The following is a 13,236-nucleotide window of genomic DNA, read 5'->3' as shown; positions in this document are numbered from 1 at the left end:
TGCCTCCCAGGCCCTGCCTCGCGTTGCACATGGCGTATGCGCAATATGCAAATAACAGTCAGCTAATGGCAGAATCGCTCTTTTTGGGGTTTCCTAGTCGGGCCGGGCGTTTCATTTTGGGCTGCCTGAGAGCTGGCCAAACAAACGACAGCTGCACTTCAGACCGGGCTTATTGCCATCTTGGGCATCCTTTCTTTGGGGGTCCACCCCCCAACCTCGTCCCTCCGAACCGCTGTTTTCGGCCTGGTCGAAAAAGTTTGTGCAATTAGACGCCACTAACGAATGGCGGAAACTTTGCCATCCAGCATCCAGCTTCTGGCCACATCAATAATTGCTTTATTGCCCCGGTTCTGGCTTTGTTCTTGGCTGGGGTCGGGCCAGCCCAATATCAAATATTAATTCCTCGAGGTCGGCCAGCCAAGTGCCTTCGCTCAAGTTGGACTCTCGACTTGTTAACAGCAAAAATTAGAGTCAAGTATTTAATCAATCCATAAATCCATTCGGGATCTGTGAGCCATAAATACTGGACTCTCAGAGATGGGAATAAATAATCATTATGTGCCGCAGACTAAAGGCCATAAAAAAGGGTTTAAACTCGAAATATTTACGTCTATATTGGGGATTAATACACTGAGAAAATCTAGGTTGAAGTTTTACTATTTTAGGAGAGGAGGTTCTCTCAAGGATATCCCATTTTTTGTAGCTATTAACAAATCCTTTTTATCCGGGAAATTACAATTCATTTCTGACATCGCGCATTAATTTCTTCGGCGTGTCCCTTTCGTGAAATGTGACAAAAAAATGCGGTGCAGACTTAAAAGAGCATGGAATATAGGCCTAATATATATATTTTTATAAAAGTACTCCCCCTGCACACACATGTCGCATTTCGGGGATATAATTTATGTCTATACTTATTTATGCGCATTTTTGCCGCGTGGCTCCGTGGCAGGGCAGCTCCCTCCTCGTTTGATGTACGCTGCTTGGAACGACGGCCGCCAATGATGAATGATGTAGGGGCTGGTGTCGGGGGCGGTAGGGGGGCTGGTTTTAAGGGCTGACTTCCTCCCGAGCCCCTGCTCCTCCTCCGGCGAGGCGGAGACGGCCTATTAGGGTGCCAAAAGTAGCGCGTCTCCAGCGAAAGCGTTTTAACAACAGCCAGAAGTCGCTTTGGTCTATTCCTTTAGCTTTCAACTTGAGTGCCTCACCCACACACTTACACATTCATATACTCACACACACCCATACACCCAACTCATATAGGCAGAACCCATTTGAGAGCACTCATAATCCAATATGAGTGCATATTAACTTTAATCAGTTAGCGCACGAGTAAATCCGCCAGGGGCGGGGAAAGCGACACCAGGGGGCCGGGGGCTGACATTTGTGGTGACAGGGGGCGTCAAAAGGAGCGACAGAGGGGCCACGGGGGCCAAAGATCAACAGACATTTCACTCAGACAATTTTTCCAAAGAGTCCCCAGAAGATGCCTCTTCTAGGCTAAAATGCACTGCCAGAAAATAGCTTATACTACACAAAAGGTTACAATTGAGTAGAGGGTTTAAAATAATAATTTTTACTTTTAAATGTGTTAAATATATACATTGGTATTCATAAATGAAATGTTAATGATTTCAGTTTATTCAAAAAAATTCAATGAAAGAGCAATATGATAGATTTTAAAAGTGTTTCTTGTGTATTTTGTGATATTTGTGATATTTTTTAATACAAAGCTGAAAAGTTTAAAGAAAGAATAAGTTAAAAATATATTATTCAATGAAGATTATTTAATAATTCAAGTTTCAACACAAGGAGTTAAAAAAAAACTAATATAAAGCTAATGTAAACTAATGTATATATATAAAACGTATTTATAGTAAAAAATTATTAATTACAAATTAATAAATAAAATGTAGGAATAAAATATGAATTATAAATATATAATTTATATATGTTAATACATTTTACTAACTTTTTAACTAACTCTTGGTTTTGTAAATTAAAATCTAAGGAGGCTTATGAATTCACAAGTAATCAGAAATGTGGAAAATAAATGATTCTTGACAAAATTCATTTATTTTAATCATTCAATCACTTTATTATGCATTCAGTCATTCACGTTAATGATTTGATAAATTTTTCATTAAATAATTATGCTAAAATATTTATTAGTAATAATTATAAATTTATAATAATAGGTAATGTGTTTTTCGAGTGTCCCCTGTTGATGTTTCTGTTGCTTTGGTGTTTGTTGTTTCTGTGTTCTGTTTTTTGTTTTTTGTTTCTTTTTTTTGTTGCCTTTGTACTTAAGTAGCGCCAAGTCATGCAATGTCAATATACACCACCCTCCACCGCCCTCTTCTTCCCGCTACCGCTTTTATTCCGGCCCAGTCCGCATCTCATACACTTTTTCCTGGCAGCAGCTACTGGGCTGGCTGGGCTGCTGGCCTTGTAAATTTCAATTTTATTTGGCCTACACGTGACAGGTAAGTGAAGTGCTGCTCCTTATGCAGTTAAAAGCATGTGTGTGCGGGTGGGCATGGGGGTTGTGGTGTCAGTGGGTGTGTTAACTGTTCCTGGCACCCAATTGTCAGCTGTGTGGCATTTGTATCTGTCACTGGGGCATTTAATTTCGTTTGACAGCTTTAATTTGGTTCGTTGTCAGGCATTAAATTGTTTGCCATTCGCGGGACACTGACAACTCTATGCCTGAGAGAGTGAAAGTGCGAGTGAAACTCTTCTATTTGCGCAAATATCAAGGCAAATAATATAAATCGAAAACATATAAAGACTTTCCATCCCAAGTTTTCGGGTTTTCGGGAATATGCTAAATATTTAACTTGCTGCGTAAGCTCGCAGGGCTGGAGGCCCCGAAAAATGTTTCATTTTCATCTTGGCTAAAATGTTTAATTAGTCGACTTTTGCTTTTGGCCAGCTACAACCCAGCTATCCGCGAATATTGTATTAACAAACAAACAGCACAGAAGACAAACACCAAGGCCCAACATTCAAAAATATGAGCGCTTCTCTGCGGGTCTTGGCCAAAAGTTATGAAAGGGATATGGTTGTGTGTATTTGTTGTATGTATGCTCCTAAAAAGGATATATGTTGGCTGCTTTATGAGAAATTATCAGGTCTCTGGCCTCTTGGTTTTTAATTTGATTCCGGGAATTTAATTTATTACGTCCCTGGAATAATGTACTGCAATTTATGTGCCAAAAATATACCCAAAGAAATTATTCTTATGAAAGGTTTCAAAATTCAAAAGAAGGATCGGGAGGGATAATAGATAAAATAGATTAGAAGAAAGAATTCGGAGAAATAAATAGATTAGAAATTAGATAGACTTGACAGAAAAAGATGTCAATTTGTAGTTCTAAGAAAGTATATCAGTAACTTGTAAAATACTTACAGTTTGTTCCAAAATATATAATATTTAAGAACAAAAATAATAGAGCAAAAAGTAAGAAAATCGCTTGTAAAAAAGGTAATAATATAAATTGGAATTATAATGGAATTATATGTAATAGTAATAGTAATTGTTAATACAAAATTATCTAAAGAATGCCATAAAGATACATTATTTTATGAGACATACATGAGTATTTTCTTAGTTTTACTTAACTTGAATTGATATAATTCAATTGAATACATTTTAAAGCCATATAATATAAATATTATTACTCCGTTATTTCGTAATTAATTATAAAAACTAATAATAACGTTAAAATAAATAAGTTAGAAGATCTTATTTATGAGATCTTAGTCCCTGAAAACTTTTATTCCAATACCCAAATTCCCATATATATTTCTCACCGTGATCCTTGTGAAACCCTTTAGTCCTGCGAGCGGAATAAGCAAACAAATGAAAGACAAACAAGGAATAAGCATAACGATATGACTTTACGTTGCCTTTCGCCATCAGCAGACTCACGTTTCCAAGTTGCCACCTGAGCAACCTGAGCAACCTGAACAAGCCGAGCAACCTGAGCAGCATGAGCGGCACGAGCACCTGAGCAGGTGAGGCTCGTGGTACGTGAATGGATGCGCTGCATTAGCGTGCGGCGGCGTGACTGTACCTGTGACCAGGTCACGTGCATGCAGCACATGACACAGTCAGTCAGTAAGTCCTGCACAAGGAGCGCAGCGAAAAAATGAAAATAAACCCAGCAATTTAATCGCCAAAGTGATTTCCCCTTAGCTTTAATTACAAAGCAGAAAGCTTTCACTTTGCCTGAGAAAAGGACTTGCAAGGCTGTGTGATACCCGTACTTTAGGTTTTTCCTATTTCAGTGTTTGAATTTTTCATAGCATACTTTTAGTCCGGTTTTGAACAAAAATGTATAATACCCGGAACTTTATTAACGTTTCACAGCATATCGTTCTGTTCGAACAAAAAAATTTAAACTCCTATTGTAAACAGGTATACCCCTTAACTCTACGAATACCCTGTATAAAAATTCGAAATTCCCCGAAAACATGCGGCACAGATCCAAGCAATTACAACGCGGCTTTACTCATATTTGTCTTTTCTCTCCGTTTTTTTCCCCTGCTGTCTTTCTGGTTTGGTTTGTTTTTGCTAATTAACGACAAAAAATAAAAGCGTAGCAAATAAAAAATTTGTTGTTTGCACAACACCCTCTCATGGAATTAGAATTAGAAGGAAAGACGACAAAGTCTAATTTGGTTTTTGGGGGCGGCTTCTGGTTGTTTCTGGTTGTCGCCTCTCCCGTTTTTCGATTTGCGAACGCATTACAAAAATGTCGCCAACAAAGTGAAATAAAAAATCAGATAATGTTGATTTCTTACAGTACCGAATGGGGCTCGGGGTTTCCCAGGGATTTGGGGGTCTTGACAGCCGGATGATGCGAATTCCCGACAAGTCACAGGGCCTACAATGGCAGTGAAAAATTGAGTTAGTGATAGCGAACGGGGCTACGACTCAAGCAGAGGAGCAAAGCTTTTAAGGCTGTTAAGTTAATGTCGCTTTACGATTCACTGTCCCCCTCCCACGGCCCTCCCGAGGAAGGGGTAGAATTCGAGGGGGCTGGGCCAGTAGGACAATATCTTCACGCAATCGCTTCTGTGGGGAACCGCCCTGAAGGTCCTGGAGAAAGCAACAGGCCGCCGATGACAGAGGGCTTTGTGTTTTCTAAGAATCCTTGCACCCAAGCAACTTGGCTTATTTGTAAATTCCGGATACACTTATTTTAAGAATTTTATTAACAGGAATACTCTCTTTATTCTGTTGTTGAAAGTCATACACTTATTTGAGGAATAAAATTTAACAAATATATCTAACAAAAACCTCTCAATAAGGGTCATATGATTTCTGGCTATTGTCTCCAACTCTTTTAATGAAAACCACTCTAACCGATTTGCTGGAGTGGAACATTTCTTTAATAACAGAACCTAGAGACGGCGTGGGCCGGTGTTTGCATCTGAGAGAAAAAGGATTTTTTTATCTTTAAGAAGTCGAAAGGAGTCGCCGGGACCCCGAAGGCAATTCAACAGGCTCAGAGCTGGAGATGAAGCCGAGGCTGAAACTGAAAAGAAGGTCGGACACTGGCCAGAGTCAAAGTGTAGTGACATTTAACGGAAATGAAGAAAATTTTTCTCATTTCCTTTGAGTGAGGCCGTGCCCAGGAGCAGGACCAGTACCAGGACCAGAACCAAGACCAGTGCCAGGACCAGTGCCAAGAGCTAGAGCAAAAACAGAAGGACCTCCAGGAGCAGCGGCGGCATCAGCGAAAAGGGAAGAGATGGAAACAAAGCTGTTTGGTCTTAAAGCCCGAAAGCTGGCTTAAATCGAGTTGCATTTTCGTGCCTGGCCCGAAAAAGAGAAACAAAACGAGGCAAAGAGTCAAGTCAGCTCAAGTGAAATTATGCAAAATGCGCTGAAAAGTATGCTATAATTTGTGGCACTTAACAGCGGGTCAAGGGGGGTGGCCGGGGGATGATAGGTGGCTAGGTGGCTGGGCCAGGAGGCTGGGCGGTTGTGTGGTTGGTGGCTTGGGTGGCTAGAGCAGCCCGTCAACAGTGTCATTATTGTCATATTATTACCGCCTGCTGCCTGCTGATCTCCTCTCCTACCATCTCTTTCTCGTCCTTGTCTCCATGTCATGCTCTCTCTTTCTCGCCCCTTGTGGCTCCTGATCCCGCCCCCTTCTGGCTCAAAGCCTGTGGAAAAGTTAAGCTTATATAGTGCAAAGTTTTTTAAGTACTTGCGACAAGTCCTGGCATCGTCGACAACGATGACTATGACTATGTAACACTGTTACCCAGGACACTGGGAGAAATATTTTTAAGTCCCCTTCGAGTTAATATTTGTTTATACAAAAATTTACTTTACGACTTACAAAAATCATGTAAAGGTTTTAGAAAAATTTTATTGGGGCTTTTTACTCAACCTAGAAAGTATTTTAAAAGTAATTAGAAATATCTGACGCCCTTTTTTTGTTGAATTTATTTTATTTCCCACCGAAGCCCTAATAAGAGGCTCTAACTGTAACTGTGTGTAACTGTCTTTCATCCGCCCTTCAGTCTGGCCGCAACAGCAGCGACATGTTTCCCTCAGCAGTTATACGGTTAGTTGTCTCTCTAGTAGCTGCCCTTCTTCTGGTTCTATTTTTTGTGTTTTTTAGCCACCAGCCACCTGTCTACTTGTAAGTGACATGAACATCACCTCGCCCCACCAACCACCCCCCAAAAAACCCCCTACCTCAGCCTGAACCAACATGGCCAACACGTACGTAATTGTTCGCAAAAACTTTGCGTTAAGAAAATTATAAAAGAATGTGCCCGGAAATTCATGGCTGGTTAAGCGAAGAAATTCCCCTGATGTAAATGCTCGATGAACTTGTTGGCGTTGTTGGTCAATTCCTCTAAGTCGATTAACTATGACTCTCCGTGCTTCTCTTCGTTGCAGTTGCCTTTCTTGATTACTTTCATCTCGTGCCTCATGCGATTTTGATTGACAAAAGTGCTCCATGGTCACCTGCGCATTTGCATTATCTTCTTCGATGTGTTCGCCTGATCTCCGTGCTCTTATATCTCGCGCGGATTGGATTGGCGGATTTGACCGTTCGACGACTCAAATTGGGCCCTTTGCCTTTTCTGGGCATTGCGACAGTAATACGTATAACCGTCCCTGCTACGATTGTACACAATACAAAATGGCTAAAAAATGTATAGTGAGTAAGATAGGGGACCTGAATGACAACTGGAGCGGGGTTAACTGATCGATTGATACTCGTAGTTGATAAATTATCGACCGGCGAAGGCGGAAGACCAAATTTCAAATTGAAAGATAGATGTTGTCCGATCCTCAGCCCTAACGAATATGCCCACAAAATTTCACGAAAACCGGTCGAGCCATTTCGGAGAGTCTCCTTCTTGCAGCATGTTGTCTGGGCCCGTTGGAAGGAGGAGTATCTCACGCTGTTGCAGCAGCGTTCCACATGGCCATAGTCCTGGTGAAGGATGAGAATCTACCCCCAAAGAGGTGGCCTCTGGCCAGGATACTGGAGCTGGTTCCTGGGAGTGACGGAGTGAACCGTGTAGCCATATTTAAAACAGCGGTTGGAACGCCTAAGCGTGCGGTGTCACGGTTGTGTCTGCTGCCTCCCAAGGATTCTGCTGAAGATCCAGCCTTCAACGGGGGCAGGATGTCGAGCCAAGCAGAAAAGGGCGAAGCTATTGCTAAGCTATGATTTACTTGTATTTTCGGCCCTAACTTGAGCGGCTGCGAGTTTGGTTAGAACTGAACCCTCGAATAAAAATATTGAAATTGGATTGAAATTGAATTGTGGAATCTTTATTTATTTGGCAGCTATTAAAAAATATTAATAGCTCAACATTATTTAAAATAATTATCTCATAGTATTACTATAATAACTATCTCATCTCATTATGTATTTCTTATAATTTATATATTATATATCGTAATCTATATGTATATCTTATAAATATTTATTTAACTTTTAAAGAACTCAACCAGCTCCCTCACAGATTTCATTTATTTTTTGACCTTGTGACCTCGTAATCTGGGCCACAGTGTGTGTGAGATTATTAAATTATTAAGCTTAAGCATTGTGGCTAAGATGGCGGCAACAAGTGGCTGGGATTATCCGGAAACAATCCAGAATGGAGTTGGCCAGCCCGAGGAGGAGTTGCTTTTTCTGGCTCTCGACTTTCTGAGTTTCTGACGTCAAACGGCGGCGGTGGCAGTGGCAAGGGGAAAGGAGTGAAAAATTGTTGAAAAAGTAGCAATTTCCTTGATTGACGCTCATCAGAGTTGTAGCCGCGGCGGCTACTGCGTGACAGAGACAGAATCAGAGACAGAGACAGAGAAAGGCGAATGGAAAGAGAGAGGGAGCTGGCGGAAGCGTCTTGGGAGCTGCCTTTGCAACTTCAACTTGGCAAACATTTCCGGCGCCTTTTCGCCTCTCGAGCTACTTTGTTGCTCCACATACCCACACATAGCGATGTACATAGGTATGTACAGATACATACCTATATATATGTGTATTTATATATAGGTTGTGCGTACTTTTATAAAAATACTTTTATAAGAGGTTCCTTATTTTTTGAGTGACTTGGCTGCTTTTGTTTTACTTCTACTTCGTTTTGCGTTGCTACATTTTTGTCTTAAATGATTGCCATAAAAAATAAGTGCACATTATTGTTACAGCGTACTGGCGTGCTGGAGGGCCTCCGCGGTGGGACAGAGACGCGGACGCGGACGCGGACAGGGAGTGAGCGGGGGGCACTTTGCAGTTATCCATACGCGTAGTGTAACAAATGATTTTCACAGCATTTTTGCTTTATGAGCTTTTTAGAACGCCTTCCAACGCTCCGACTCCCTCCCTGCTGAAGAAGCTAAAAAAAGGAAAGAAAACTCTTAAGTGATTTACATGGCTTACACTGCGGAAGTGCAGTAAGGATTCCCGCCATTTCCACTTTACTTCCTGTTATTTTCCCTTCTTTCTTCTTCCAACTCGTCCGACTCCTCTGACTCGGAAAGTCGGGCTCCAAATAGTGCCAGCCAAGATATTAACTTGCAAGCCAAGAAGCGAGAGGCAGTAATGACCGACTATTTACTATTTTCCTCTCTTAACATTTTGAATTTTTAAAATGGGTTTTGAATTGTGCTTTGCTTTTGCTTTAGCACCGTTTTTATTTGTAGGCTGCTTTTTAATTACTTTACAAAGTATTCTTTCAGGCTAAATGCCCAGGGGACCCTCCGAAAATATACACATTCGTTGAGACAATCAGGACACTCTCCTACTATTTCGTTATAGGCAAAATTTAATATTTTTTTTATTAAAAAACAAATAAATAAAAGGATAACCCTTTTGCTTAGAACTATGTATTCAAATATTAATATTTTTTCCAAAAACAATCATTTTTTTTAAGAAAACATTTTTTTTCTTAATTGCATCCATTTTCAGTATCTGTTCTTAAAATGCATTAGTATTTCCACAACTTTACTTAAAGACTAATATATTTGATTTAAGAATACAGAATACATTGAATTACATCTTAATTTCCTTAATAAGATACAAATTATATAATAAAATAGATTCGTGGACATAGATCGTTGCAGTAAAAATACATTACTATTCTCGGAACATTGTAATGTGTGGGTGTGGTTCGAACTCCCTACGTTGTTAGCCAACTTCTAACGTGGGGGTGTACGGGCTGTAGTTAAACAGAACCAAATTGCAAGATCTACTGCAAGGTCCAGAGGATATACCTTGGGGACGTATGGATGGGAGTGAAGGGCGTGCACTTCTTGTGGTCTTAGACTAAGCTCGACGGATGGGGTGGTTCTTTTCACGTATCCATACTACACATCATCAAAATAAATTTAAGTGCACTAACTAGATGCAAATTAATAACGAAAACCCGGATGATTGTCTTACTGACTCAAATCCAAAAGAAAACTAAGGAAACAAATCACCTAAAAGGCAAACAGGCTCAGAAGAAAGAGAGAGAGAATGACTTTGATCAGTTGTAGGGTATTAGATGTTCATTATACCCTATTCTTAACCCACCCGACCTTGGCGAGATCTACGACGTTTGATTCGCCCCATATCACAATCCTATGTGATACCTATTGTGGTTCCAGCATGGCTATTTGAAGTTTCGGTGGCGGATCTGTAATGGCCTTAAGCCTTCATGGAGTTCCTAACACTCAAATTTAAATTGGAGCGAACTTGATTCATTTTTCCCAGTCGGGTATTTCTATTTCATTATAAAATTTCTCCTTAACTGCTACTTTATATAATTTCATTAGAATTCATATTAATATATATATATATAAATTTATATTTATATATAAAGAAGAGATTTAAAAATATTGGGTTAAATTCAATAAATCAGTTTAACTACGTTTGGGATTAATGTAGTAATTAAATTAGGAATTATAAAATTTGCGATTTCATTAGTTAAAATTATTATCAATCCAAAATTATCCAATTCATGCCTTGCTAAAATTTACTGTTTGCTTCGCAAAACTATTAAAATTTAATTTAGGGATATTCACTCACCGATGTTCGCCGCCGTTGAGCTCAAGGACAGGAATAGCTAGAGATGTTTATAATTATTAATTTAAATAGAACAATAAATTAGCCTGGCCATGCTCGAATATTATCGCAAAGTTATCATTATTTAATTCAATCTAAATTCTTTCCTTATATTTTCATATCACTTATATATATATATTTACATAAATCTATATATTTATAATAAAATAACAACGGATATTAAGATATTAATTATTTAAAAAAAACTGAAGGGTGTGCAAAATTCGAATTAAGATACAATATTCTTTCTTTCCGCAGAATAATTTCATAATTAACAAAAGGGATTTGAGCTTTGAATAAAATTCAGCAGGCCAATATTCACATAATTGCACTTCTTATAGTTACAAATTTATCAATAATTCGCTGGAGTTTTCTCTCCGTGTAGCGAAAAGGGCTTGTCGTCGAATCCAAAAAAATATTTATCAAAAGATTGCGATCCCGCGTCGAATCTCTGCACTAGTTAATTCCCATATTTCATCCATTTCGGCCTCCAGATAGCCGGTTGCATAATAGGGTGCTAGACGATTACATAATCCTGTACTAGCCGATTAAAAAAACTGGTGCTAGCCGCTTACATAATTTGGTACTAGCCGCACTGGCACGTGGCACTGGGGGGTAATAAATTCATGAAAAAAAACTGCACTGCACTGAATTTATAACATACCTGGCATAAAATAACTAAACACTTATTAAATGAATCCCGATAATTCGTCTGGGATTTGATTTTATTTAATTTTCAGCACAATTTAAATATTTATTAAACTTGGCTTACAATTGAAGCCGTATTGCTTTCAAGCTCGTCAAAAAATGTCAAAGCTCTCCTATGCAAACCTAGCCCTAACTATGCTAGAGAAAAAGCTTTTACATAACGGCACTCTTATCTCGATATGCAAAAACATAGATAAGAATCGCGTGATGTTTCGTTCACTTATCCAAGGTGACCGCAGATCAATGATATTCGGTGATAAGCTTTTAAGCTTTTCTATGTCTATCTTATGACCGCTCTTCGCATGCGTGCCCTGTTGGAAATCCACACACTACAACATATATTATAAGAAAATCTTAAACACTCTCCTTTGCAAATATTCAAGTGTTTGTTAATTTTGAAGCTTCCCAGTTTCCAAATTTAGAGCCCCAAGACGCCAACAAAATAAGAGAGAGCCTGCCCCCCGACAAGGGTGTATTTTCGGCAACCCCCGGGCGGCAAACTCCACTTCCTTTATGTATCGCAATTAAATATTCATCCATCCCGCCTCTATTCTTGGCTATTTTTAAACGTGGCCTGTGACACTTGTTTATGAATATCGGGATGGAAAAAAACGCTGAGAAATGGGGAAGCCAAATGGCATTTGTCACTCAGTGACACGTGCCCCAAAAACGAGGCAAAAAATTGAGGCAAACAAATTTATTGTACATCAAATCCTGGAACAGTGATTTTTCTTTGTTTTCCGCAGTCAATCTTTGTTTTCGGCCTTGCAACATGACGTATGCGCAATGTGGCGTGTACGTATAGTGGCTCGTTGTGTTGTGCACACCACTGCGTATACGTAATAAATTTAAAGCTTTTCAATTTGAAGAAGCCAGGCAGCTAGTCAGCCAGCCAGCCAGGCAGCCAGTCGAGCAGAGAAAAATGCCAAAAACAATGAGAAAGTGGAAAATAAATATGAATCGAAATAAAATCAATACAAACAAAACGAATTAAAACCATAAATGAAAATCACAATCACTGCTTTTTCCTCTGCTCCGCTCTCTCTCTGAATGTGTGGCTGTGTCATAGAACTAAATTAATTAAAAACAATAAAGCAAACAATGGGCCCACAATGATTTTCGAGATGTTCGATTTGGTTCGGTGCCATTTTGAAGTTACTTAGTTTGCATAATGGCTCGGCAGCACTGTCCGAGTCCGGTCCGAGTGCAATCGATATATGCTAATAGAGCTGTCACCCCCACAAACATATGCACACTCGAGCCGACACTTTCGGGGCTATTTGGTGAATATAACTAGGAAATAAAACTAGGAAATTTGCTTTAAAATAAAGGCCTGCGGGAGCGGCCATTGAAAGGCACTTGAAAACTGGCGTTAAGGACTCACATTCGCATTCCGAGTGCCTCTGAACTAATACAATCACAAGCGGCGTATATAAAAATCATAATCATCCCTGGACCTCCCTTGGAAAAAAAACAGTTGAACACGAGAAAAAAGAAAACAGTCAGGACATGAAAATGGCTTAAAGGCGCTAAAGGATCTGGTGGAACAAATGACAAAGGACCCGCTTGGAAATAACCTTTTCTTTTACAGTGAAACTTTAATAAGAAAGAGTTGCTTTGGAAATCGAATCAATCGATTAAAAATTATCGATAATATCGATTGAAACTAAATATAAAATAAAATCGATAAGGAAAATCAAGACTACTTGGGGAAAAATATAAGAACAAGTGTATCCCCTTGCTTTCGTAGCTATTTCAAATGTGACTTCAACAAAAATATTAATAAAATCGATAGTTTCCGCCATATTTTACCAATTTATTAATACATTAAAAAAAGTTTGGTTGAAGACAAATGGTTATTTGATTTCCTGTTTCCACTGTTTTCTTCAACATGAGTGTCCTTGTTTCTTATTTTCACCAGCAACCACTCACTGGGTCT

The 13,236-nt window shown here is 39.3% G+C and overlaps 1 long non-coding RNA gene across 2 annotated transcripts; it reads right to left on the bottom strand.

Moving 5' to 3' along the window:
* Positions 1 to 10,930: 10,930 nt before the first annotated feature.
* Positions 10,931 to 11,379, bottom strand: LOC26513684. Of its 2 annotated transcripts, XR_006507605.1 has the most exons (3): positions 11,254 to 11,375; positions 11,165 to 11,197; positions 10,931 to 11,106 (listed from the first exon to the last, which is right to left on the bottom strand). It is a non-coding gene; the product is annotated as an uncharacterized LOC26513684 (long non-coding RNA). The 2 variants fall into 2 exon arrangements; XR_004310458.2 differs by having other exon boundaries at positions 10,931 to 11,197; positions 11,254 to 11,379.
* Positions 11,380 to 13,236: the final 1,857 nt, after the last annotated feature.

This window comes from Drosophila ananassae, chromosome XL, assembly GCF_017639315.1.
Source record: "Drosophila ananassae strain 14024-0371.13 chromosome XL, ASM1763931v2, whole genome shotgun sequence".
Lineage (NCBI taxonomy): Eukaryota > Metazoa > Arthropoda > Insecta > Diptera > Drosophilidae > Drosophila > Drosophila ananassae.
This window is presented reverse-complemented; position numbering and strand designations above follow the sequence as displayed.